The following is a 26,204-nucleotide window of genomic DNA, read 5'->3' as shown; positions in this document are numbered from 1 at the left end:
ACATTTGTTTCACAGGAGTCACTGAAGTAAACAGGCTTTAAAAGTCCTCGTTTTTTTTTTCTTTTTTAATTATGCATTTCTGCAGCATCAGTCATAGCAAAGTACACAGGATGTATGTTAAGTATGCCGAATAATGCCTGCCTGTTTAAAAGAAGAGAGGGGAGGGCAGGCAGAGGCAGCCAGTGTGGTCCCCTGGCTCACATGCTGGACTTTGACCCGGGTTCAAATATTACTTGAGATGGAAACTCAATGGGTGGCCTTGGAGGAGCCCTTATTTCTCAACCTCAGTTCCCAGTCCGAAAAATGGGAATAATAATAACTCAAAGGAGCTGCTGCAGAAAGAAATGAAATATGGTCTGTATCATTTTAGAAAGTGCACTTAGAATAAAGTAGATTAGCATTCTGTCAGGGAAGTTTTCAGGAAAAACCTAGACAAACTCTAGGGGCAATAGTGAGCTTTCTACTCAGTAGTGACTGACTTCTTCCGTTGCCTCAAATATTGTTAAATAAAAGATTATCACCACCGGTCTTCTCCCTTGTAGTATCTAATCATGATCAATTTACAGTAAAATCTGGAGCTATTTCTTAGGGCCTGCTGATACATTATGGCTTGAGCTAGGAAATGTTTTCTGTGTGACATCTGAAATGATTGCTTTCTCCCTATTTTTCTCTCAAATACCTTCCCCCAGTTTCCCCAGGGACAACCTAAATATGAAAAGCTCTGTCACACACCCACATAACTTGAGCATGGTAGTATCCAGAACATTTGGTGATGGGTGGAAAAAACCACATGCCCAATTTCTTTCTCACCCCTACAGCACCGAGATTACATTTTGGGTGTGACCTACATTAGGTTATCTAAGAGAAAACCTAGGGGAAACACACACACAAGCATTCCTTCAACAGAAAGACATGGACACAGCTTACCTTCCCACAAGTAATAAAAGGGAAATGCTTTGAAAATTATGGTGAGAAGTTCATGAGCAAGCATTTATGACCTGCCATACTATGCTGTCTTCCACAGCCATGCACAGGGGCTCCAGCAGGGACTGCAAAAACAAACAAGCAGGATAATGTTCATCAGGTAACTGACAGGTAGCATGGCCATGTATCCTGCTGTACAGAGGGAAGAGGTGAAGGTGTCCTCTATTTGAGGGCCATCCAAGCTAAGTTTGGTTTGATGATAATGAACCACAGAAAGGAAAAGCAAGGGCCCTGAAGTTGCCCATCAACAGCACCTAGGCAGCTGACTGGACAGACAGGCACACAATTCTCCCATAACAGTGGTACCTCGGGTTACATACGCTTCAGGTTACATACGCTTCAGGTTACAGACTCCGCTAACCCAGAAATATTACCTCGGATTAAGAACTTTGCATCAGGATGAGAACAGAAATCGTGCAGCGGCGGCGCAGCAGCAGCAGGAGGCCCCATTAGCTAAAGTGGTGCTTCAGGTGAAGATCAGTTTCAGGTTAAGAACGGACCTGCGGAACGAATTAAGTTCTTAACCCGAGGTACCAGTGTATTCCAGTGTAAAATGTTATGTCCTGTATGGATACAGTTTTGTCCTGTATTTTAGGTCTCCTCTCTCTCTCTCTGCCAGGTTAGGGCTCCTCTCCAAAGGCATATGTTTGAAAGGATGTGTGAAAGGTCAGGGTAGCCAATCACAGACAGATCTGCAAATTCATGTGTATGTGTGTGTGCATGTGCTTGACAAATTCCAGAGGGGCCATCCTGTTAGGCTGCAATAGATTGTAATGAATTGGGGGGGGGGTGTGGAAATCACCCCCTAACTGCCCTGCCCTGCTCTCTCCTGTATTTTGCCAGAACAAAGGTGGCAACTTACTATGGCGAGATGTATAGTATTTCTATTCACGTTATAGTTAGTATTCAAAATGTGTGTCTATAGATATAAATTACCATGTGGAAACTGTATGGAAATTGCTGTCCTCTTTTTTGGTGATGTGAAACCTTTTTTTTAGGCATAGGAGCCAACTCCTAGGGGCCGAGGGGACTTCACACACCCCAATAAAATATTTGAAGGTGCTGGGGGGGGGCCAAAGTTGATGGGCATTGACATTCAAATGTGATTGATTATGCAGGGCAGGGCTTACCTGCCTCACCCAATCTTTTATTCAAGTTGGCACCCCTGTTTTCAGGAATGTTTAACTGTACATCAAACTGCCAGACCATAATCAAAGCTGGATCTGGAAGGTGGCAAGTTCAAATATTTGCCATGGGACCAAGGGAAATAAGAATCCACCACTCAAGCTGTTCTACCATCCCCACTTTTCATAGAGCAGCTAAGAAAATGAAAGGCAACATGAGAATTTCCAGGACCAAATCAGACATTACTTTACTAGCAGGATTAAATAGCAGGATTAAAGGTAAAGGGACCCCTGACCATTAGGTCCAGTCGTGACTGACTCCGGGGTTGCGGCGCTCATCTTGCTTTATTGGCCAGGCCAAGGGAGGCAGCGTACAGCTTCCGGGTCATGTGGCCAGCATGACTAAGCAACTTCTGGTGAACCAGAGCAGCGCACGGAAACGCCATTTACCTTCCCGCTGGGGTAGTACCTATCTACTTGCACTTTGACATGCTTTCGAAGTGCTAGGTTGGCAGGAGCAGGGACCGAGCAACGGGAGCTCACCCCGTAGCAGGGATTCAAACCGCTGGCCTTCCGATCGGCAAGCCCATGAGGCTCAGTGGTTTAGACCACAGCGCCACCCACGTCCCTGATTATAATTATGATTAATAGCATGCTAATAGCATGACTTAATAGCAATACAAGTAATGTCTTATTTGGCCCTCAGTTTGTGTGTCCCCAGGGTTTAAATAGCTCAGCTGGGCTAAGCCCCCACATCTGATCTCCAGTAGGTTAAGGTTGTGATACGTGACTCTTACTTTTTCATATTCCCATGGCAGCATCCTGAGCTCTGCTTCATCCATGCATTGCTATTGCATACCCAGAGGCTATAAGCAAACCACCAAAATGACAATAGTGGGTCCTTCCTATAGTTCTGCATTTGTATTTTACTGATAAAGCAAGAAGATCTATATCTAGTCCCCCCAGAATGGCAGCACTTCAGAATAACAGTGAAGTATTCATGTTTCAATAACACGCCCCTGCCATGTGGAAAATACCCTATATATTGGAAAACTCCATTTTCAGACTTGTTTAGAATCCTTCTCATGTTATTTTTCAATGGATAGTGAATTGGAAGAGAGGCATTCAGTCCTGTGATGACTCATGCTTTCTGAAGTGGTATGCTTTCAAAAACTGAATTGTATGGTGTGTGTTTTCCAGGATTTGTAGTAAATTTGCCCTTTCTTTTAAATAAAGTAAGGGAGAGGAGCCAGATAAATGCCATGTAAACTGACCTGAAATTTGGTAGATGATGGGTAGTTAGAGAAGTAAGAATGCGGCGATTTCTGACTTGATTTCTATCATCACTGTCTCCACTCCGCTGCAGTTCAGTTTCTGCCTAATGCTATGTTATGCGTCTCATTGTTGCTATTTAACATAATTTACGTGCTTATTTCAGAAATGTGCAGAACTTTAACAATTTAATAGAATTAATGCTGTAATTATTTCTACACTCATTGATTTACATTCTGGACACAGGGTGACTAAGCAAACATTGCCCATTTCCACTTCTGTTTTCCTTTCCATGAAAATTCTCTGACATGCCTAAGCACAATATATGAAAATTTTAACAGCGTAATCCAGAGACGGCAGGGAATGGAGGATCTGTGGTGGGAGAACCACCAGATCCAAAGGTCTCCTAGCCTTGCGTTGGCCAGGGTAGAAGCTGTGTGCATGTGGTTGCTGGGTCGCTGGAAGCAAAGTTCCAGTTCCAGAGTTTCCCCCTCTATTGTTAGAGATGTGTTGAAGGAACAGATTCACCTCCAACGTACCCCTGCCCCTAAAGTGTCCCCCTTTTCTCCCTGCAACTGACAGAGAAGGGAGAGCAGCCACAGAGATTTTGCACCTTCATTGAAGAGGTTCTCCAGGCATAGGCCTTTTCTCTGTCCATGGACCTCCTTCTACACCTGCAAAGACAGATGTCCAGAGCTACCAATGGCTGCTACTGTTTGTTCCCTCATTCCACAGTGTCTTTTTCTAAAATAATAATAACAATAAAGGTGAGGACGCGGGTGGCGCTGTGGGTTAAACCACAGAGCCTAGGACTTGCGGATCAGAAGGTTGGCGGTTTGAATCCCCGTGATGGGGTGAGCTCCTGTTGCTTGATCCCTGCTCCTGCCAACCTACAGTTCGAAAGCACGTCAAAGTGTGAGTAGATAAATAGGTACCACTCCGGCGGGAAGGTAAACAGCGTTTCCGTGCGCTGCTCTGGTTCGCCAGAAGTGGCTTAGTCATGCTGGCCACATGACTCCGAAGCTGTATGCCGGCTCCCTCAGCCAATAAAGCGAGATGAGCACTGCAGCCCCAGAGTTGGCCACGACTGAACCTAATGGTCAGGGTTCCCTTTCCCTTTCCCTTTATCTTTACAGAATGTGGCAGGGCCTGGTTTAAAGCAGACATGGTATGTGATGATCCCACTGGTGAATTTAAAGCTAGCTTCAGTGATTGTAGTTAACTTTTTATCAGTCAGCCCCATCCAGATTCAGACAAACAAACAGCGAAGGCAGCGCCTTTATGAGCAGTTTCTGGATGTTATGACAACACATTGGGATTTAATGGCAGAGTTTATTACACAATACATACACAGGGTATCACCCCTGAATCAGTTAATTTAATCATTACTCTCCTCCTAGTGCTCCAATATTTCGTCTTTCATAAGTATTTTTGTAATAAATATTTGTATTAACCTTTATATTACTGTTATTTCTGATAGTGAATTGTTCTTTCTCCCCTTGAGATTGTTTATCTGATAAGCCGTCTGTACATCTTTGCCACATGCGATAAGCCGAACAGCAAGAAGCAAGTCTGAATAGTTTTTCAAACTGCACTATGTTTTTATTTATGTATTTGTTGATGAGTGAATAGATTTGCCAGCAGACTATTTAGAATGGTGAAGTTGCCATTAAAAGTTGCCTGCAACATTTAGAAACTGTGCCACAATATGATTAGTGAGATCATGGGGATAGGAAGATACAAATTTCGGGCAGGTAGCTGTGTTAGTCTGATGCAGCAGAGTCTTCTGCCACCTTAAAACTGCCTTATCCAATCTGGCACCCTCCATACATTTTGGACTACAATAGTCTTCACTCCTGACCATTGACCATGATGACTGAGGCTGATGTTCAAAACATCTGGAGAGCACGAAGTTGAGAAAAACTGCCTTCAAAACTAGCATATTCATTGTGGCACACATTTTTGTGCATCTGACTAAGTGGGTTTTGATGTTCAAAAGCTAATCTACACTAAACATGTTAGTCTTCACCAGATTCTTGTATTCCTCTTGGCCTTCCACCACCAACACATTTTTCTATGGTAAAGACTTCTGGAATTGAGCTGCAGGCTTCTGCTGAACTCTACTCAAGCAAGCTGCCCTCAAGCAAGCTGCCCACCTTTATTCTTTCCCACTCTGTCTTATTCCCCATAGTATGTGTATGGCCATACTACCCTAAGCACACCCAATCTCTTCTGATCTTGGAAGCTAAGCAGGGTCAGGTTTGGTTTGTACTTGGATGGGAGACTGCCTGGGAATACTGGGTGCTGTAGGTTTTGTTTTTTTTTAGGGGTGAGGGTGGTCTAAACCACTGGGCTTCTTTGCCGATCGGAAGGTTGGTGGTTCAAATCCGCTCGACAGTGGTGAGCTCCCGTTGCTCCATCCCAGCTCCTGCCAACCTAGCAGTTCGAAAGTGCAAGTAGATAAATAGGTACCGCTGCAGAGGGTACCTATTTCCGTTCACTCTGGCTCCCATCACGGTGCTCCATTGGTTTAGTAATGCTGGCCACATGACTCAGAAAGCTGTCTGTGGACAAACACAGGCTCCCTTGGCCTGAAGAGAGATGAGCACCACACCCCATGGTCACCTTTGACTGGACTTTACCATCCAGGGGTCCTTTACCTTTACCTCCCAAGGTGGACGATGGATGCCAGATCAGAGTAGCAGGGTGTAAAGGTGGCCCTTTTGTTGGGGGCAGTGGCTGCCTCTTCTTCCTCCTTCATAATCTTTCTTTCTCTTCCTCTGTCCTTCCATGTTTCATTGTAATCTGTGAGAATAGTGGTCACTTTTCACTAGGAATCATGGGGGTTGCTACCTCCACTGCTTGCTGTTCTTTCCTGGCCCCTAAGGTCAGCTTTTCTACTGAGGAGCAGCAGAAGGGGCAGAGGGAATCAGCCCCCCTCTAAGCCTTCTTGAGTGCTTTGAGTTGAGTGCTTGAGGAAGCCTGATTCATTTTCACTGTGAGCAGCCCTAAGTCTTCAGTAATAGCAGACACCTATGCAGTGTGTCTCTAGTTCTCTTTATCTATCTCTCCCATGAGTCTGATTTCTTCTCCAATCCCCTCAGTACATGAATTTCACCTCTATTGAAATCAGCTGATCCTATACACACATAACAATATATGGAAACTTTGCCGCCGAAAGGCAACAACACCTCTTTTCAGTGCAGTTGAATTACCTTCCAAGATATTGATGACTGGTCAAGACCGCTGGTTATGAGAATGCTGTTAGTACTTTCCTTTTTATGTCTGCTTTAATTTGAAAACTTAATTAACACATTCTGTGCTTAATTATGTGCTTACTGGGGGACTGTTGTTGCTGACTGTTGACCGTTGTAGCCAATTGCACCTATTGTATGGGATCTCCGGACTATGGAGGCTTAAACAATAGAGGTCTGCTCCAGCGTGGAGTCTCAGCAGATTCTTGATAACTGAATTGATTAAATCTCACTCTCAGTCTGTTTCCATCCCTTCGCTTGTGCTCCACAAAAACTAAATACGCCGTTCTAAGCCAGGGTGCCCCAGTGGGTTCAGCTGGCAGAGTTGCCTGCTGCCATGGGCAGAGGAGGCTGAAGTGGACCTCTTGAGGAGCAGAAAATGGGGTGGGGAAAATGAAGGGAGGAGTTTGTGAGGGAGAGTTCTAGGAAGGGAAGATTCTTCTCTCACCATTTATCTACAAATACTTTGCTGCGGCAGCATCAAATCTACTTTTCCTGGGACAGTCGGACTAGAATGGTCGGCAGCTGCACTGTTGAAGCACCACACAGTGTCCCACATCATGGGACACAAAACCCAGACAATGAGGCTAAGAGAACAAGACTGGAATTTTCATGAGAAAAACAAATGGTTGTACCCAGTGCTGCTGTTCTGCCAGCACAACAGAACTTCTCTCCCCTTCTCTCCTCTCCCCTGCAGGCCCCCCACCTCAAAATCTGAAGGGGGCAGGTCTCCAGAGCAGATTTTGAGGGCAGGGAAGGAGGGGAAGGGAAGGGAAAGGAAGTCCCTTTGTGTGAGCAGGACTCTGCATGCACAGCATCGGACACTTGAATATTAGAATCATAGAATTTTAGAATTGGAAGGGACCCTAAGCGCCATCTAGTCCAACCCCCTGCAATACAGGCATGGCCATCCAACCTCTGCTTAAAAACTGCCAGTGTATGTGAGCTCGTACTCAGAACGTTCTTCCTAATGTTTAGTTTGAATCTCCTTTCTTGCAGTTGGACTCCTTTAGTTTGGTTCCTGCTCAGATATTGGGCATGCACAGACTATAGCAAATGATAATAGTACCATTCAGTATATGGGAATGCAAACCTCCATATAGCAATGCAAGTGGATACCACAGCAATTATAAAATGGATATCCCCATTCAGTACTGAGAAATATGCTTCACCATTTCATGTTTCCTAACTAAATAAAAAATGGATCTCCTTCTACAGAATGCTGTTGTGACTTTTGGACCTGACACGGACAGTGACATCTTTAGCACCAGCTGAAGATGTTTCTGTTTTTCTGGGCATTTCAATTTTAATTCCTTCATCAACTGTTTTTATTTTATTTTATTTGGGCAATTCATTGGTGGCCATGCTTAGGTTGAGAGCAATGAGTTGGTTTTTCTTAGTTCTGGCCCCCATTAGCTTTGTTTTATTGGGTTTTTTAAAAAAATTGTATCACGCGTTGGAATTTTATTTTTGCAAGTCGCTTTCAATTTCTTATGGAAGGTGACTGTTTAATTAATTTAACAATTAATAATAATAAACCAGTCTGCTTGCTAGGTGAGAGTGTCTGGTTTCCAGTAGAACTTTTAAAAAATTAGTGAAAGATTGCTGAGTTTCTCAGAACCAAGATAAAATTACTCAAGTCCCTATGTGCATTTTAATTCCTATAAAATTATTTGGCATCTCCAGGAGTTTTCTGAAACACTGGAGAGCTGCTAAAAATAAACCCTCATTCTTCAAATGGAAGCTATCCTGTCACAACCTAGAAACATGTTTTCCGAAACATTTTCAGGCGGGGCAAATCATTGCTTTAGCTGAGATGCTGCAGCTACTAGTTCTACCTGCAGCTACTAGTTCTACCTAAACACACTATATATTTTACTAGGACTCCCCACGTGAGTTCACTAGGGTCCAAAAATAAATGGATCTATTAATGCTACCACATGACTCCTAGTTTCTATTTCTCAATACATTTTCATGTAATTGGGCCTAATTCAATTTAATTTAGGAGAAAGGCATTCCCTTAAAATTATTGCACAATGAGTGGCAGACTGGTGAGAGGGAATCCTGTGAAGTCCTTGAAGAAATAATTTATGGCACCAAATGATTGTTTTGTTTCACATTGAGCAGCCCCTTCTTTGGTAGGGGAAAAGAAAACCTCCCCACAACAACTCAAAAGCTGCTACTTCCAGATTTATTTATTTTTTTTTTGTGGTAATTAACCCAGATGCACTCAAGTGATGAGTACTCTCCCTAATGACTCTATTGGTTCAAAAAGGGAACATTTCCCTGTGATCTCCTCTGACAGTATCATCAGGATGTTGTCACTGCAGACAATACCCTTATCTAGCTTCTTTTCAAGTCACCTGATTAACTGGAGAAAATAGAAAACAGAAAGAAAAGAACATGTCCTTGTACTAAGACTGTAAATGTCATGGAAAGGCCAAGGGACCAGTTCCACCTTTCCTTGGCTTCTTACCTCTGATCCTGAAGAGTTACCTTTCTGGGAAGCTTGATTCCTCAGCTCCACTGCTGCGCACAAAGTGCATCCTCACTCTTCTCAATATATGTCCTTGCCATAGGTGGAACAACAGATATGTGGTCAGGAAAGGAAACCAAGCCAGAACTTCCCCTCCCATTTAGAACCATATAGGTTCATAATTCAAAAGGACAATGTTAATTGGATTTCATTTACTGTAAAGGTTAAAAAAAAGGTAAAGGACCCCTGGACAGATAAGTCCAGTCAAAGGTGACTATGGGGTTGCAGTGCTAAAGTGCAATAACAGAGCTGCATAAATAACTTTTCTTGGCATATATAATACAGTAGATTTTCACACTTACAGCTTTACAAATCATAACCTATTGGACAATCCAAAGTACAAATAACACAGCAAGGCATAGGCTGGAGCCTGTGGGAAACTGAAGACTACAATCATGTCATTTCAAAATGTCATAGACTGAATCTTGGGGAGCACTTTGGAATGAGCTTTTAATCCCAAGTGTCAACAGAGCTACTTTTTGCTCCCCAAGACATTGCCTCCTTTTAGTTACTGTAGCTTTTTATTGAAATAATAGCCCAAATTTTCAAGAGAGAAATGACACCTTTGTGCCTGCTCTTGCTTAGGAAAGTTTATGTATTTCATGCACACAATTCCCATCTTTTGTTCCCCTCGATTCTTCCTCTGCTGTCTCCCCTGCTGTCAAAATTTAGATTGCAAGCTCCTTAGGGTGGGAACCTGGTGGTTGTGGTTGTTTTTTTGTTTTTGTTTTGCTTATGTTATCCAGTAAAGTGCCATATACACTGACAGTGATCTATTAATGATTTGATTATTTAAGCGTATAGACTGGGATAAAAAGTGTGTTGTGCACGACTCCAGGTGCTGCTGCACAAAACAGCACTTTTCTGCATTTTATACACTGTTTCGGAGGATACATCATGTGTTGGAACCACATGATCCTAAAATGAGGGTGTGTCTAATGGGGTACACACCAGATGTTGTTGATGTCCAACCGTCAAGAGTCCCATGGCCAATGGGCAAAGATAACTGTAATCCAATAATTTATGGTTACCACTGTTGATATCTAATCCATCCACCCACACATACATAGCACACAGCTTGAGCCAATGATTTTACTCAGGGGTAGCTAAGGTGACAGAAGACAGAAGTGCCTGGCGTGCTCTGGTCCATGGGGTCACGAAGAGTTGGACACGACTAAACAACTAAACAACAACAACAAAGCTAAGGTGGTTCCCTCTAGATCAGCGGTTCTCAACCTGTGGGTCCCCAGATGTTGTTGGACTACAACTCCCATCATCCCTGAGCTTTGGCTTTGCTAGCTAGGGGTGATGGGAGTTGTAGTTCAACAACAACAAGAAAGGCTCTAGATGTTTCTGAATTTCAGTTCTCACCAGCCCCACCCAGACAACTGAGGGAGTTGTAGTGTGCACTACATTGGCTATCCTTGGTATTACTACTGCTTGCACCATCAGCTTGTCAGTATTCTGTCCTCATTAAAGGGACATGCACATGACACTCTGCTATACATTCAGTGTCCACGTGAGGGAGGAGCTGGTCTTCACGCCACATTCTGAGTGGCCACATGTTCAGTGTTAGTGTGAATGGCTGTTGGGCACATGCAGCTGCGACTGGGCCAATTGTGGTACATGCATGTCCATGTACATTTTTCTACATCACATTTTTTCCCCAATTTAAAAACAACAACATTGGAAGAATCTGGTAGCCACTGTGAAGATAATGTATATTTAGGAAAAGAATTGATATAAATTGGGTGACCCAAATTTTCATCATTGGTGATGATATAATGTTTGATTTTTCAAATTAGTTGTCATGAGAGGCATCTATTCCATTGGCCTTCTTTCTTTAGATGCTGAATAGATAGAGTATGTGTACTGACTGATAGCTGGTCATAGGGTGTCAAGAGGCTATCTGCTCTCCAGATTTTGGCTTAATACATGAAGGCAACTCAAGTTTCTGGGATCTGAAACTTGAAACAGGGTAGACAGACAGACACGATACCTGAAATGGAAAGAACAAATCTCCTTGAAATGCAACTTACAATTTTATCTCTCTTTCTCCCCAGGTTGTTCTTTTTAGCCAAGATTTGTATAGTCACCTGGCAGTGGCATAATCTCTTCCCACAGATTTTTTTTAAACACATTTAATAGCTACTTTATATGCATCTTTTCTATGCTGTTGCCACTTCAGATTCTCTGGAGTTTCAAATTCCTTGTTCAGAATTTAAATTAGATATTAATTCTAATGGTAAGAAGTGTGATCTCCTAAAATGCCATGGAAGAGTATCTATAGAGCTGCATCATAGGAGGCACAAAACATAAACATGAATTATTATATCAAAGCAGGTAATTCATCATAAATGTTCTACTGATATGGCGTACCTGGACTGTTTCCATGCAAAGCGGCTGGGTCCTGTTTCAAAATTTTACACACACACACGCACACACACAGATTCAGTTTTCAATTGATTAATGTCAGTCATAACTGGTTCAGATATATAAGTGTAATTGATTAAAATCAGATTTTATGATAGACCGATAAACGGGTGCCACATAAAAATACTTTCAAAGATGCTATAGCAGAATTTATACATTTAAAAAGTGAATCATTGCCTTAAGGGTATTTCCTTTTTATATTTTGACAAGTCTCACCAGTTTTTTGCTTTTGTTCCCCCCCCCCCAACTTGGCTTAAAACATTCATTGTCTAATTATAAAAACAGAAAGTTGTATCCTTGAAAAGCCTAAACTTGCGAAGGAGTTTGGGTTTTTCACAGGTAATATTATGACCAGATTCATCACAGTGGAGATCACCATGAGAAGCATTGTTTTAACTCAAAACAGGTTCAATCACATGACTCGCCACCCTCATGCATGTGCCCCAGAAGTGGATGGATGACCATAATATGTTGGCCATCATACCCCTAGTTACAGCTGCAGCTTCCAAGCAGTCAGTTCCCTGGTCAGCTTGGCTGCTTTACAAGCCATTTGCTCACAAGAAGCACTGCCAGGAAGAATGCTGTGACGGCATCCAAGGATGTGCTGAGCCTCAGCATGATGTCCTGAAGTACATCCTTGAGAGGTGTTGTGGCCTGGCTCAAAGAGCCGATTCATGGAACCTGTTCAATCCAACAACATGAAGGGTGTAGTCCAAGCCGGTTATATATCTCTATTTTCTACACGAATCCCCTTAATGGCATGTTTTTCTTCATGATTTATAACTCCATGGTTAAAATATTTTTTTAAAATCCTTGTAATGAAAAGCTGTGCACAAACTGCAGTTCTAGATTTATTCTTCACTGTTCTACCTTTCTGCCAAGGGACCAATGGTGGTAAGGTAAAGGTAAAGGGACCCCTGACTGTTAGGTCCAGTCGTGGCTGACTCTGGGGTTGTGGCGCTCATCTTGCTTTATTGGCCGAGGGAGCTGGTGTACAGCTTCCAGGTCATGTGGCCAGCATGACTAAGCTGCTTCTGGCGAACCAGAGCAGTGCACAGAAAGGCCGTTTACCTTCCCGCTGGAGCGGTACCTATTTATCTACTTGCACTTTGACGTGCTTTCGAATTGCTAGGTTGACAGGAGCAGGGACCGAGCAACGGGAGCTCACCCCGTCGCGGGGATTCGAACCGCCGACCTTCTGATCGGCAAGTCCTAGGCTCTGTGGTTTAACCCACAGTGCCACCCGCGTCCCCAATGGTGGTAGACAATTTTAAAATACTAAAACAGGGCACATAAGACAACAGATTTCTCTCAGGCTGAAAGAGGGTCACTTCAGGAGCAGGTGGCTTATGCTCCTTGGCCAGGGCTTCTGATTGTCCCCAAGGAAGGCGTTTCCTAAATAGCCCCATGGAAGGTGAGAGTTTATGACCATGGCTTCACTTATTAAGAGTGACTTGTTTGGTCTGCATATGTTGTCTCTTTTGCCACATTTAGATTGGCAGCTATACAGTTGGATAAAAAGAATTGCACATGAAACTAGATCTAAAAGTCTTTGTCAAATAAATACATTCCTCTGCTACCGATAACACATCAGGCAAGTCTCGCTTTGGGAACGCAGTGCCAGGGCTGCGGGAGCATCCAAAAGCCCTTGTGCCACCTACTCAAAATCAGACAGGCTTCAGAAAGGTGCCCCTAGTCCATGGGCAAAGGTGTTTGCACAGAAGGGGCCCAGAACAAGCCTTGTTCTGTCAACTTTTTCCTTTTCTTGCAAGGAATCCTATTCGGAATAAGGGAATTTCCCTTAAAAATTCGGGGTGTCCTGGTTTTTACTTTTTGAAATATGGCAAGCCTACCTTACACCAAGTCACAGCATTGTCATGCCTGATTAGTTTTTCCTGTATGTCCTCAAACTGAACCCAGAGGAATTCAGAAATCTTACAGGTTGGGAACATAAAATGCACTGGATAATACTAGTCTAGGGAATGGAATGAATATTTCAGAGACTTCCTCATGTTTTGTTTTGTTTTCAATTGTGGCATGATGTTTGGAGGTGGAATACAACATTAAGTAGGTAGATTGCCAGCAAGGGAATTATTTGCATTCACTCTACATCTTTTTTCATCATTACTATTTGAAAACTATAGGGTATATCTGGGCACTTCAGGCAGAATGGAAAAGCTGAGCAGTCTCTATTCCTTTATGTATCTTATACATGCTTATAATGTTTGGGTGGGGTGGTAAAGCAGGGCACTTAACCTGCCTTATTCACTTAATTTTTCAAAGGGTCCTGTATTTCACTAGCTCCTGTTCTTAAAACAATCTGTCATTTTTTAAAATGGAAGCCGTCATTGTCTGTCATATCATAAATTAAAAATACATTTTTCAAAAAAAACCTGAGGGGAGCACAACTTGGCATAGGTGGATGTGGTGCACCCATTTCCCCCACCCTGACTATCCTGGGAAGTGGTCTTTTTAAACATACACCTGAACGCTTTGTGTAGAGGGATTTGTACCTGATCTCAGATTAACCCACCACAGGAAAGATGCATCCTGGTTGCTAGAGTAAACAGCACTGAAGGGGAGGGGGAAATAGCTGGTCTTTAGGACCACAGGGATTTCTGTTGCCTGGTATCCAAACAACTCATAGTTCTGACTTCACTAATTAGCTAAAAGCACTAAAATGCAGGAGCAAACAGGCAAGTTCATCTCACATAAATCACTTTGATGGTTACTTGCACATTTTGCTTCATAACTTTCTAGATGGGCTAGATGCTTGCTTTTGTTTTGTGTTTTGTTTTGTTTTGTTTTGTGTTTTGTTTTGTTTTAAAAAGGAAGCTCAAAGTCTATGGCCCCTAATGTCTGTGGGCCCAGTACATCAGTACTCATTGTAGCTGTCTCTCATGGCTCTGAGTTCTGAGATACCATGTCTACCAGACTGTATCCTTGTCCTTATTCAAGCGGGGTATGCTTCTGCCTGTTCGCAATTGCAGTCACAGATGAGAATCCTTACATGCATAGATTGAGAAGGATGTCGAATATCCACTCATTCCCCTTTGTGAATTTGGATATTGTGGGATGGTTAAAGAGCCCTAAGAGGTAACTACTCCACATTAAATTATCTCATGTAAATGTCCTGATACAGTAGCCAAAAGGGGAGGAAATGAGGGGTCAACCACCAGCAGCATTGCAAGGTTGAAGGTGAAATGGGGAGCATCTGTCTTCACATTCTGTTTGAGGGTGTTCCCCTCCCTGAAATGGCAATGTGTCTTCAGCATATTGATTCTGTGACCCTCTTTAACTATCTGAACTCTCTATTGGAAAGAACCAAATTTAATCTCAATCTGTTTCTAGGATATGTATTATTTTGTGTTCCCCTGAGAACAGGAAAGACAAACGGTGTGATAATTGCAGATCATGCAGAGGAAGAATCTGCAGAGAAGTAAAAAGAAAAGAAAATGAAAAGGAGTGTTGCACAGTGGTTTGCATTTCAGGGATACCCGAGGTAATGAATGGCAGAAGAACTCCTCACGTGTAATTGAAAAACTGCAAAAATAACATTGTAGAATTCATTCCTGCTATTTATTTTTAAAATGCAGCATTTAGACCAGCACAGATCATATCAGACCTATTAGGAAGGAGCAATCTTTTTCTTCTTCTTTTTGGTCCAGAGGTGTGAAATGTAACTAATATGAAAGCAGAATTAAGTGGCCGCTCATTTGGAAGGCATAATTTGAATCAGAACCTACTAAGGGTCAGGCGCAAAACCTATTTTAACAGAGAACAAATGTGAAGCAATTGTAGGATGTCTGCATTAACAACACAACTGTGTTTTTTCACAAGTGGACACTGTTCATAACATAATTATTTTCATCTAGAATTTTCTGCCTTTCGTTTCCTCATGATCTTACTGTTTACATTTCCCACCATAATATGTTCCTTTAACTCAGGCTAACATACATCTGGTGAACTGCACTGTAGTCCACAAAAGCGTATGTCATAATAAATTTGTCAGTCTTTATGGTGCCAAAAGACACCCAATGTGAAGTATAGTTAATGCTTCTGAGCATGTCTAAAGTGCAGTTGTCTCACCACTGAGTAATCACTGCCACTCCCAACCATCTGGGATTAGAAAGTACTACTTGTTGGTCCAGATCAGAATCCAGGTTTGAAGATGTCCTGGGCAAAATGACTTCTTATATGTCCCCTCTTATGTTGATGACCATCCCCCAAGACATGCCTGATCGTACCATCACTACTCCAAGAGTGACTGGGATCTGCCATTTTAATTAACCACGAAGCTCTGTAGCACCCAATGTTGTGTCAAACCAAAGCACTGTGGGGAAGGGCATGGTCTGAACATACACAATGCAAACACAAAGTATAATGTGTTTCCTATAGTCTGTTGGAAGCTGCCCAGAGTGGCTGGGACAACCCAATCCAATGGCTGGGGTACAAGTAATAAATTATTACAATTATTATTATAAACAGTTTGCTGGAGCTAAGCAGGTTCATGCCTGGATGGCAGTCTATGGATGGGGACCCCATGTAAGGTGCTTTGCATTCCATGATGGGGGGAAAATGTGGGAAATAAGAAGAAAGACACATTGGGTTCCTCAGAAAGCAGCTTGGGTATTTAAAACAGGTGGGGTATAAGTATTTAATATAAAATGTTAAAAAGTAAAACGTAAAAATGGTAGCAAATTAAAATGGAGAGTCACTGGTCCAGCTGCCCAATGTGGAGAGCCTAGGAAAGGTGTCAACACTAGGTGCCAATAATTGTCTTAAAATGGCGAACGGAAAGAATCATCCATAAAACTTTACTATGTTCTTGTGTTTTCCATGGGTTCTTGCGACCTTAGCAAGACAATGGAGAAGCTCCCTTCAATAACGTTAACATCATGACTCTCAACCATGTCTGTCTTTAGGGAAGGGCTGCTGCTTGGCGTTAAGAGCGGGTGCTTTGCATGCAGAAGGTCTGAGGTTTAATCCTCAGCATCTTCAGGAAGGACTTGGAATGACCCTTGCTGCCAGTCAGTAGACAATACTGAGCTAAAATGGGCATATGGTGTGAGTTTAAGGCAGCTTCTGGTGTCTCTAAAAATAATGAGAATTCACAGGTCCCTTTGTGGCAAAGCACAGATTTTCACATGTATTTTAGGTACCAAGTCTGCACAGATCCTATGGACAGAACCATACTGTTTGCCCAAAAGGCCAGCAAAAGGATTCCCAAGCCTTTTAGGTTGAAATCCTATGCGTGCTTTCTTTAACAGAGGAGTACACCACACTGAAATTAATGGGATTTTCTATATTAGACTCTAGCCTCTAACATATGCTACTACACCGAATCAGTATTTCTGCGACAGCCTGAGTGTGCTTCTCAAATACTACTGAGAAATAAAAAAAGATTAGCGTAGTAAAACAATTTTCATTCTAATCCAATGTAAATAAAATAATGTTTCTCAAAATGATAGGTCCTCGAGGGACATGATATAAACTGGTAAAGGAAAAATGAGTATTCGTTTAATTGGCTTTTTAATGATCTCCTGTTTCTTCTTTTTGATATCAAAATCCGAATGGAAAGGTTCATCTAACTATACATTTAAGGCTTTTAAAGGCTCCATTACAAGACTTATTATGCTAAAAGAAACATACCTGGCATGCTGCAGGTTTCTAAATGTATCACTGATGCATGTAATGATTCACTTAAACCATCATGGTCAGAATTCTTTTGCATTATTTCCATGTAAATTGGATGCTTTCACAATTACTATAATATGTGTGAAATTCCACTTATTATTTCTTTTAACATGAAACTTTTATCACTTAACTTAAACTCACTGGACAGAATATTTGAACCATTTGCAATCATTAGAGCATTTTTGTTTGGTCAAAACCCTTCTGGGATTATATTTTTGTGGTGGGGGGAGGGGTGGAGATAGGGAGAAGTAGAATGAATTACATTTTATGTAATGGAATGGCAATTTTAAATATATGAAAGGGCATCTGGAGTACTAGTCATTATACACAGATCCCGTGTTATACTTCTTATCTATTGTGGACTTGTTCCATCTTTCTCTCTCGTCTTCAAGAGCTTTACTTTGAGCATGTAACACAATAAAAAAGATGAAATTTAGTCAGTAGCTGATCTAGCAGGCTAGCCTCTCATGCTTTCAGTTTCTAGAAGACATCCAAGCTTTCCCACAAGCCAACCCTATGCTCTGTTGTAAGGACATAGATTCCAAATGTAGACTCTCAGAGAGCTGGCCCAAATGGACCTCTCATCTTGTCACCTCATTACTGGAAGACAAGAACAATGATGATTTCCATATGCTTTGCCACAAGGTCCCAGGCCAGGTCACAGCAATTTAAAATACAACATGAAAGACAGTTTAAAACAAATTACACAGCTTAGTCTTGTGCCCTAGGCTGACATAGCAGCAACCTCTGGTACCCCTGCCCTGGTACTCTGGGGTAAAGGTAAAGGGACCCCTGACCATTAGGTCCAGTTGTGGCCGACTCTGGGGTTGCAGCGCTCATCTCGCTTTATTGGCCGAGGGAGCTGGCGTACAGCTTCCGGGTCATGTGGCCAGCATGACTAAGCCGCTTCTGGCGAACCAGAGCAGCACACGGAAACGCCGCTTACCTTCCCACCGGAGCAGTACCTATTTATCTACTCACACTTTGACGTGCTTTCAAACTGCTAGGTTGGCAGGCGCAGGGATCAAGCAACAGGAGCTCACTCCGTCACTGGGATTTGAACCGCTGACCTTCTGATCGGCAAGTCCTAGGCTCTGTTGTTTAATCCACAGCGCCACCCGCGTCCCGTACTCTAGGGTAGTGGTTATCAAACTTTCTACCCTTTGAAGGCTACAGGGAACTCAGTTCATATAGACCTTACAAGCTGAGAAATCCCACCACTTATTCCACAGAAATTCTAAATGCTGACATAGATCTTTCATATTGGTTCCCATGCATACCGACTGGGCATGTCAGAAAGGTGTCCTCAGCCACCCCCAACCTACCTGTCTTCTATCCAATCCAGGGGGTGGCACTGGTTGTCAGCTTGTCCTCCTTGCTCTCAATGTTGCGTTTGTTGACCTTAGCAGGGAGGAAATCAGGACAAAAGTAGAATTAGTTGGCTCGGCCTGCTATTGGCTCTGGCTCCACCTACTCTTTGGGCTCCCTGCCTTCCACCTTACCAGCCTCAAGGAGTGATGCACATCAGCACACATCAGCATTTTACAGCAACAGAATGGCAAGGGAGGGGCACACTGAGAGCCAGTGTGGTGTAGTGGTTAAGAGTGGTAGACTCGTAATCTGGTGTGCCGGGTTCACGTTCCCGCTCCTCCACATGCAGCTGCTGGGTGACCTTTGGCTAGTCACACTTCTGTGAAGTCTCTCAGCCCCACTCACCTCACAGAGTGTTTGTTGTGAGGGAGGAAGGGAAAGGAGAATGTTAGCCGCTTTGAGACTCCTTCAGGTAGTGATAAAGCGGGATATCAAATCCAAACTCTTCTTTATCAGGTAATCTCATGCAGAGCAGGTGCAGGGGATAGTGATTGGCAGTGAGCACCAAAGCTCTGAATTTGACTTATGCTCATATGATGCAGCTTAAAATGTGATGCATTGGCCGTCTCCTGAAGTGTCTCAACGTAACCAGCCTGCTTGCCTGTCTATCTATGATCAAGAATATAATAGCACTTATTAAGATTAAATTTAAGATAATGAGAGTTCTAATTACTTACATTTTTTATGGTTGATATTTTCCCTCAACAAATACTACCGGTAATGAATGGCATCAATTAATTATCTAATGTTAGTATAAAATATTGTAGGAGCTTGATTCTGATCTCGTTCCAAGTGAAACTTCCAGATATTTAAAAACCTTGAGAGGTAGTCCTGAGAAATGCTACATGCTACTACTTGCAGAGGGTTCAACAGGAATTTTCAGGATTGATAGCTGTTCATACAGCAGTATGGAAACATTTACATGCAAACGCTTTATTTAGAATTTGAATATCATGAACCAGAATTTTTGAAAGTGCAGTACCTGTCCCTGCATTTCTTTGCTACTGATTCTAATGAGCCTGTCTTTTGGAATTCAAGCCATCTGTCACAGCATGGCCAGTGCACAGAAAGGATGAAGACAAATGTAACAAGTATTAGAACAGTGTGACCACCCTGAAAAAACATATATATGTTCAAACATATATTTTCTCGTAAGAAATGAAGTTGGGGGTGGTGAGCAGTTCTGCAAATCTGCAGTAAAAGCTAGTTGTGCAAGAGAATGATTAGCACTAGTCTCATGATGACATCTCCATCTCTGTGACAATTTTGCAGTTTGGTTTTTTTTAAAAAAAACAATCTCTAATCAGCAAGGTGATGTAAATGGATGCATATGTATAAACATTCATGTACAGTGGTACCTCGGGTTACATACGCTTCAGGTTACATGCGCTTCAGGTTACAGACTCCGCTAACCCAGAAATAGTACCTCGGGTTAAGTACTTTGCTTCCGGATGAGAACAGAAATCGTGCAGCAGGAGGCCCCATTAGCTAAAGTGGTGCTTCAGGTTGAGAACAGTTTCAGGTTAAGAACAGACCTCCAGAACGAATTAAGTACTTAACCTGAGGTACCACTGTACTTTTTCTAAAACAACAGAAAAGGATACACCATACACTTGAAGCATGGCGTGGAGGGGGGGGGGGAGAAACAACAATGGCTGTGCCAGTTTTTGATATGATGATCATTTCGTTATCTATTCCAGGAGAAAACTGAGCTCACCTCACAGCAGACATTATCTGAGCTCTATTACACGTGTCTTCACCCTAAAATTACACAACCCCCTCATATCAGCTGCTTCATCATCAGAGGACCTCTGGTGCCCAGCAAACCAAAAGCAGACATTTCACTCAGACTTATGATAGTTCAGTTTAGCCCGTGACAAGTCCTGGCATTATAGAGGTTGGGTGGCCATCTGCCATGGATGTTTTAGCTGAGATTTCAGCATCGTCTCAAGTAGCACACCAGTAAAGAACATGATGCGACTGTTCACCTGACTTCCACTTGGCTGCATTGCTTCTGCTGCTTACCGGGAGGTAGAGGAGGTATTGGAAGATGGCAGGGAGATTCATGTGCTACAAAAGTACCAGCAGAGTGCCAGATTGGCTCAGCTGGCTCATTTGCATACATACAGAGCCACCTCACTGCACCCCTCTGTCTACCAGCATGCGGCAGCAATGTGACCAACAGGAGGTCAGGTGGCCAGTACGATTCCAGGCACAATTCAAAGTGTTGTTGCTGACCTTTAAAGCCCTAAACAGCCTCGGCCCAGTATACTTGAAGGAGCATCTCCACCCCCATCGTTCAACCCAGACACTGAGGTCCACCTCCAAGGGCCTTGTGGCGGTTCCCTCACTGTGAGAAGTGATGTTACAGGGAACCACACAGAGGGCTTTCTCAGTAGTGGCGCCCGCCCTGTGGAACGCGCTCCCATCAGATGTCAAGGAAATAAACAACTGCAGTCATAAGGTAAAGGTAAAGGGACCCCTGACCATTAGGTCCAGTCATGGCCAACTCTGGGGTTGCGGCGCTCATCTCGTTTTGTTGGCCAAGGGAGCCGGCGTACAGCTTCTGAGTCATGTGGCCAGCATGACTAAGCCGCTTCTGGCGAACCAGAGCAGCGCACGGAAAGGCTGTTTACCTTCCCGCTGGAGCGGTACCTATTTATCTACTTGCACTTTGATGTGCTTTCAAACTGCTAGGTTGGCAGGAGAAGGGACCGAGCAACGGGAGCTCACCCCGTCGCGGGGATTCGAACTGCCGACCTTCTGATCGGCAAGCCCTAGGCTCTGTGGTTTAACCCACAGCGCCCCCCCCCCCGTGTCCCTAACGACAGTCATACCTCGGGATAAATATGCTTCAGGATAAGTATTTTCAGGTTGCGCTCCGCGGCAACCCGGAAGTAACAGATCACGTTACTTCCGGTTTTCGCCACTCGCGCATGCACAGATGGTCAAAATGACGTCACGTGCATACGCGTAAGCGGCGAAACGTGACCCGCACACGCACAGACATGCAGTCATGTCTTACGTTCTGTTCAGGATGCGAACGGGGCTCCGGAACGGATCCCGTTCGCATCCCAAGGTACCACTGTATCTGACTTTTAGAAGACATCTGAAAGCAGCCCTGTATTGGGAAGTTTTAAATGTTTTATTGTGTTTTTAATATTCTGTTAGGAGCCGCCCAGAGTGGCTGGGGAAACCCAACCAGATGCGTGGGGTACAAACAAACAAACAAACAAACAAACTGTTGTTGTTGTTGTCCCACCATGCCATTTACTACTGAAGCATCGCATTTATGATTAAAGTAGAACAAGCTATAAATTATTTAGTGGGACCCCGCAACCACTATAGGTTGCCTTTTTTCATGCATCACCTTGTCTCGTGTTGTCACCATCTTTTATACATGAAGAACTGCCTTGAAAGTTTTTAAAGGTTTCAGCTGACCTACAGGAAGCAAAAATATGTTGTGCATTCTATGGCCCAATACAAACTGGGAATTGTAATGTTGCCACAATAGATTACTGTACTGTACAGTGTGCAACCACGTTGGGGTTGCCATAATGTAGGAATTGCATGGTTGCTCCGTGAGACAACACTCTCTCCACAAACAAATTTTAATGGTTATGTGCTATAGATTTAAAGTTTAGAATGCTGAAATAAAACTTAGGCTCATACCTGATGAATGGAGGCTCGTAACTAAAGGTGGCTGGGTGTTGTCTTTCTGCCTGAGAGGTCCACTTTGGGCGAGAAGAAAGGGGGAGCACAAGGAGACGTGATTTATTTATTTTTAAATGCTCTGTGCAGCAACATCTAATCTTGCCCCTTTCTAAAATTTAATTATTGCTATGTGGTGGTCTTTTTTTAATCTACCAAAGAATAAAATAAAATCATGATTAAGGGGTTATCTCAGGGTGGAGGAGGACATGTATGCTGTGTCCCATTGGTGTAGTGATAGCGGCACTTGCGCTACTTCCGATAGGAAATGCTCGGGGGGGGGGGACGCACAAAAGAATGGTTTGAGGATGCCATTAGGTCCAGTTGCGGATGACTCTGGGGTTGTGGCGCTCATCTCGCTTTATGGGCCAAGGGAGCTGGCATACAGCTTCTGGGTCATGTGGCCAGCATGACTAAGCTGCTTCTGGCGAATCAGAGCAGTGCATGGAAACACCATTTACCTTCCCGCCAGAGCGGTACCTATTTATCTACTTGCACTTTGATGTGCTTTTGAACTGCTAGGTTGGCAGGAGCAGGGACCGAGCAACGGAAGCTCACCCCGTCATGTGGATTTGAACCGCCAACCTTCTGATCGGCAAGTCCTAGGCTCTGTGGTTTAACCCACAGCGCCACCCGCGTCCCTGAGGATGCTTAGTTGGTCCCTATTTTCATCTGAAGCATGTTGGATAATGGACGCTTGACGGATCCATTATCTTCCATTAACTTGCATATGGGGAGAAATGGCTGGTGTGGGAAGTAGTCCACTCTCACCCTGAACCCTTGGGGTAACAGAATTAACTTACATGGGGGAAAGGGAAGAAATGGCTGGTGGTGGGGGGGAATCTCACCCATCCCCAGCAAGGACTCTTTTACTTCCACCAGCACCAAGGGGCACCAGCCACCAGTCAGCTTAAGGATGGAGACACCCTACGGGAAAGTTGGGGTTGTAATCGAAGAACCACTAGCCTTCCCTTCTGATATTGGTGTCATTGTTCCCATGCAGTTCTCCTCCGCTTATACTATTCCCATGGCTTCTTCTTATGTTATTAGAGTGATATGAGATGGATCCACAAGGGAGCAGCAACCACATCACTACTGCTGCACAAGAATCCTGCCAGAGTCTCTCTCGGTTGAACGTGAGCTGGCTGTGTGAGGTAGATTTAAGCTTGAGAAGGCAGAAAGAAAACTGGGGAAAGTGTTGAGTAATGCTGTGCAGGATAAACTTCAGGCAAGTTCAACACTTTAATAAGAACTGAATGAGGAGCCCTTGCAAAGGAGCCCTTGCAATGCACACCGGTAATTTAAATGAGAGCGTTGCAGGGTTTATATAAGCAATGCACTTTAAAATAATCGTAAAAAGTGCATTGTGTAAAATCTAGCACAAAACTACGGGAAGAATAATCATTTGAATAGTGTGGGTAACATAAACTATTGTTAATGTACAGTAGCTGAAAAAGCATAGAGAACGCCATGTACTGTATAGTGGTCCTCAGTGGTGTAAGGCATTCTCACAATAAATTGTTCAATAGAAGTGAGTGTGTGCTAATTTTACAGACGGTATAGGACTCGCAATAGAGTGAGAATTTTTCTGCACAAAATATAAGAACAAAACCAGAAAGGTGACCTCACTCAATTGGAATAGTAGAATGAATTACATTATGATTTTAAAACTGATAATAGACTCCTAGCTAAACTGGTAAAAAATTTCCTTGCATGTATTTATTTCTAACCGCCCCCCCCTCCACACCGCCCAAGTGTAATTTCAAAGCCCTCCTATAGTTAACATTATAATATAGTTAGTTGCTACAAATAATCTGCAGTGATTATAGGAAAACTGTCAGTGTCTGTTCAAGGTCTGAAAAGGCTGCAGCAAATAGCTTTTCTCTTTGCCATGGAGACTGGGGTCTGTTTTTACGGTTACTCTGGTAACGAAAGCCTTTCTGGTGTTAGGCCTTTTCAGTTACTTCAGCTATTAAACCCTCCGGTTGAGACAAAAGCAAGGCGGTGTACAGACACTTCCCTCTAAAGCAAATCTCAGGGCTGAGGAAAAACTTGCAATGAAATGAAATGCAGCTTCTAATCAGATTGTTGTGTTTCATTCAAGGACTATTTGTGACTATGCCTGTTTAGGAAAGCTATTGCCTGTTGGGTAGTTAATAATGTTGCAAAGGGACATGGCCTCTCTCCTGAGGGGAATTCTTCAGTGATAAGGAAGCCACTTTTTAATTTTTTGTTGCTGGACTCACAAGCAAACCTGAGTTGATGCAGTGACCTTATTTCCTTCCTCCCAGCCCCCTCCCTGCCTATCACAATACATTTACTTTGTGTTGTGGTCAGTGCTTTTTTCTAAAAAAAATGTTTAGGGGTACTCTCATTTTCCTACTCATATTGAAATAACGCCCCTCAATGAGGCCAAACTTAGATTCACAAAATGTTTAGGGGTATGTGTACCCCTTCATCACCCCAGAAAAAAAAACACTGGTTGTGGTCCCAGCCATCCTAAGTCCAGAATGCAGAATTTTCAAAATTCAGCAGAAAAGATGGAGCACACTTAATGATTAACCCTTCAAGTGATTGCCATTGCACTACTGGTGAAAACTTATGTGACCCAGTTTGGTACAGATGATTCTAACAGCTAGGGAGAAAGGTAATGTGAAAACAGGAAGCACAGAGTCATAAAATGTTTCATGCACCTAAGATGGTAGTGGATGTGACTCTCGTTTGGAATCAGTAGGTGTAGGCAGACTCCTGAATTATCTTGTTCTTCAAAATAGTAATGCTTTTCACCTTAGGTAGAGGTTTCTTGTTGCCAGCTCTTACTTTCCTTACATTTTTTTTCTTCTTCTGTTGGTGTGTACTATTCTAAGAAAGTGGAGGGTGGAGGGAGAGAACGGAATTTTTTCTCAGGAAGAAACAGAAGACTAAATAGACCGCAAATAATATGCTTCACAACCGAACAATCCATTCTCACTTTAACATGGTCAAACTAAGTAACACTAAACACTGTAATACCCATGGTGATAAACCACTTTGAGCTGCAAAGTATTCAATTATTTTTCATTTGAACTATTAAATGTGTCACACAGAAATTCCCCAATGCTGTTTTCACCTACATATATTACCATATTTTGGGGGGGGTGGAGGAGGGGGGAACACCACACACACCTTTGTCCTATCAGAAGGCAATTCATAGAAAGAAACACTCAGGTCAGAATATAGCAACTAAATTAATACCAGGTGACATTTGTTAACAGTGAGGAAAAACACTGGCATAGCATTTACAAATCTAAAGCATCTCCCCCCCCCCCCTGCATATTGGAGAGAGGAATATATTCTTAGATGACCTCATTTCAATCATATGTTGCACATAGCCATATGAGATGTTTATTTATACATAGCAAAGCAGCAAAAAAATTTTTTGGTTTCCCAATGGTGCTTGTTTCTAAGAACGCCCGCTGCCTCCTGAACGATTTTGGGATTTTTAGAGATTAAAATGTGTGCTTTAAGTTTAAATGCCAGCAAGAACCCAAATAACTAAATAGTAAGTGTGGTGCAAGGCCTGAGGTGCAAGGAGGGCCTTCCCCCCCTTCAACCCATGTTTGTATGGTACACAAGTTGTCCCAAATCAGTTGCTTGGTGAATATTGTGAGATGCACCTCTGGCCAGCTGTGGGCTGGTTCTTATGAAAGGCATCTGAACAGCTAACTGTGTTCCAGACAATGAGGAATGAACTCTAAGGTGGCCAGCAATGAAGGCTGCAATCTTATGCCCACACAGGGCTATGGTCCGCTGAACACAGTGTGGTCTGCTTCTCAGCAGCAA

At 43.1% G+C, this 26,204-nt stretch overlaps 1 long non-coding RNA gene across 1 annotated transcript; it reads right to left on the bottom strand.

Annotated features, from left to right (window-relative positions):
- Positions 1-14,408: 14,408 nt before the first annotated feature.
- On the bottom strand, positions 14,409-25,246 carry LOC309339931. Its single transcript, XR_014155670.1, has 4 exons — positions 25,170-25,246; positions 22,344-22,405; positions 18,626-18,701; positions 14,409-17,699 (listed from the first exon to the last, which is right to left on the bottom strand). It is a non-coding gene; the product is annotated as an uncharacterized lncRNA (long non-coding RNA).
- Positions 25,247-26,204: the final 958 nt, after the last annotated feature.

Source organism: Podarcis erhardii (assembly GCF_964252035.2).
Source record: "Podarcis erhardii genome assembly, chromosome: 4".
In the NCBI taxonomy this organism is placed as follows: domain Eukaryota; kingdom Metazoa; phylum Chordata; class Lepidosauria; order Squamata; family Lacertidae; genus Podarcis; species Podarcis erhardii.
Note: the sequence above shows the minus strand (reverse complement) of the source record. Positions and strands in the feature narration are given on the sequence as shown.